Consider the following 2,781-nt stretch of genomic DNA (forward strand, 5'->3'; position numbering starts at 1 on the left):
GGCACCATATATTTTATTCAAAATAGCCACCATGTCTACCTATTATGGCATTTTCATAGCCATTCCTAGATATATTGCCATGCAACACCATCGTCCCATTTTTTTTACACGCACCATCACTTCCATATTGCTTATAGACTATAGAGTCAAACTTTGTTATAGATATCCAGTTGTATTCTTTTGAGTTGTAAGTAAATAAATGTGCAATGATTTGCATTATTAGAGCATTGTCCTGTGTGAAAAAAGGATGATAGAACCTATGATTCCCTCACAAGTTGGGATGGCTCTCCGGACTTTCCAAAAAATAAAAAAGGCCAAGGAAGCCCATAAAAAATAAAAGAGGCCAAAGAATCCCACCAAAAAAAGAGAGAAAAGAAAAAAAGGAAAAGAAAAAATGAAAGAAAGAGAGAAGGGACAATGCTACTATCTTTTTCCACACTTGTGCTTCAAAGTAGCACCGTGTTCTTCACAGAGAGTCTCCTATTTTGTCACTTTCATATAAGTAGTGGAATTTCTTCCTTTTCACAACCACTTAGTTTTCTTTTAGATCTTTCATACAATTATAGCTCTAGTGCATTTGTTGCATGGCAATCCCTACACACTCACATTGATATCTATTGGTGAGCATCTCGATAGCCCGTTGATATGCCTAGTTGATGTGAGACTATCTCTCCTTTTTTTGTAACCTCCACTACACTCTATTCCACCTATCGTGCTATATCCATGGCTCACACTCATGTATAGCGTGAGATTTGAAAAGGTTTGAGAACATAAAAAGTGTGAAACAATTTCTTGATTTTCATTAGGGTTGTGCATGATTTAGATACTTTGCGTGGTGAAGATGGAGCATAACCAGACCATATGATTTTGTAGGGGTAACTTTTTAAGACCATACTATTTTGAAAGGAAGCAATTACCTTATTAGTATGCTTGAAGTATTATTGTTTTCATGTCAATATTAGACTTTTGTTTTGAATCTTACGGATTTGAATATTCATGCCGCAATAAAGAATATTACATGGATAAATATGTTAGGCCGCATTCCACCTCAAAAATTCTATTTTATCATTTACCTACTCGAGGACGAGCATGAATTAAGCCTGGGGATGCTTGATATGTCTCCAACGTATCTATAAATTTGATTGTTCCATGCTATTATATTATTTTTTTTGCATGTTTTATATGCATTAATATGTTGTTTTATATTATTTTTGGGACTAACAAATTAATCTAGAGCCTAGTGCTAGTTATTTTTTCACGCTTTTCAGTATTATAGACAAGGAATATTAAACGGAGTCCAAATGGAATAAAATCTCCGGAATGATTTTTCTTGGACCAGAAGAAACCCAAAAGACTCGGAGTAGGGGGCAGGGCATCTGCCGAGAGGCCATAAGCTTGCACGGCACGCCCTAGGGGGGTGGTTGCGCCCCCTCACTTGTGGGTCCCCTGCAGGTCTCCTAACCGTATTCTTTGCCCTATAAATTCCCAAATATTCCCTATCGCAAAAGGGAGCAACGAAAATACTTCTACGCCATCGGGAGCCTCTGTTCCCGTGAGATCTAATCTGGTAGCCTTTTCCGGTAATCTCCTGGAGAGGGAATTGATCAGAGAGAGCATCTACATCAAATCCATTACCCCTCCAATGATGCGTGAGTAGTTCAGCATAGACCTACGGGTCCATAGCTAGTATCTAGATGGCTTCTTCTCTCTCTTTGATCTGCAATACCATGTTCTTCATGATCTTCATGGAGATCTATCCGATGTAATACTCTTTTGTGGTGTGCTTGTCGAGATCCGATGAATTGTGAGTTTATGTTCAGATTATCTATGAGTATTATTTGAGTCTCTTGTGAATTCTTATATGCATGATTTCATATCTTTGCAAGTCTCTTCGAGTTACACTACAAGAAATATGTCAACTAACGACCTTTTGTCAGTGAGCCTGGAAGGAATGGTCATAAATCTATGACCATTTGACATCATTCGGTCGTAAGCTGTCTGGAGGGGTCCTAGCCCCAAAAACCAACGACCATTTTCATCAAAAAGGTCATCACTTGCTTACTGGAAAAGTCATAAAGCGGACAGCACCTAGCACTGCCTTATTTCTTTTTTTTGATCGGCTACTATAGGGAAAACCCCCCACAGCCTTTTTCTATTATACCCATATATAAGAGCAGTATGTACAAGAAGAAATTAGAATGTACAAAAGGGTTGGGAAGCTAAGGTTACAAACCTCAAGGAGGCAAAAAGGAAACCCATTTAAGGAGATCATCCCTGAAACTAGCCTTAATCCTATGAGCTAACAGGGAAATATCATGGATGAAACCAGATCTCCACTCCACTGCCTTATTTCTAGGTGATAATGACCAATATGAATGGTCGTTACTAGGTTGGTGACCAGCGGTGGTGGTGCTGACGCCACGGCCACCTCACCCATCAGCAGTTGTTGCTGTTGTTGTTGCTATCTAAATCAGAGAGCTGAATTGAGATGTTGCCTGGTGCTAACCAGTCGACCATAACATCCTGCCATAACATCAGTGAAGCAAAATAGAAGCAGCAAAATAGAAGTAGCCATAACATCCTGCCATAATTAACATCAAAAGTATAACACATTCTGATACAGTTCAGAACAACAGGCCGATAACACAGTGCGCAAAAGTACAACAGTTCACAACGACGACGATAAACCAAGGATCATGGAGGGTGACGACTAAATGGGACCTAGAGCCTTCAGGAGGGCTGCATGCTCTGCCCTGGTCTTGATGTTTTGATCAGCACTCC

Source organism: Hordeum vulgare, chromosome 2H (genome assembly GCF_904849725.1).
Source record: "Hordeum vulgare subsp. vulgare chromosome 2H, MorexV3_pseudomolecules_assembly, whole genome shotgun sequence".
Lineage (NCBI taxonomy): Eukaryota > Viridiplantae > Streptophyta > Magnoliopsida > Poales > Poaceae > Hordeum > Hordeum vulgare.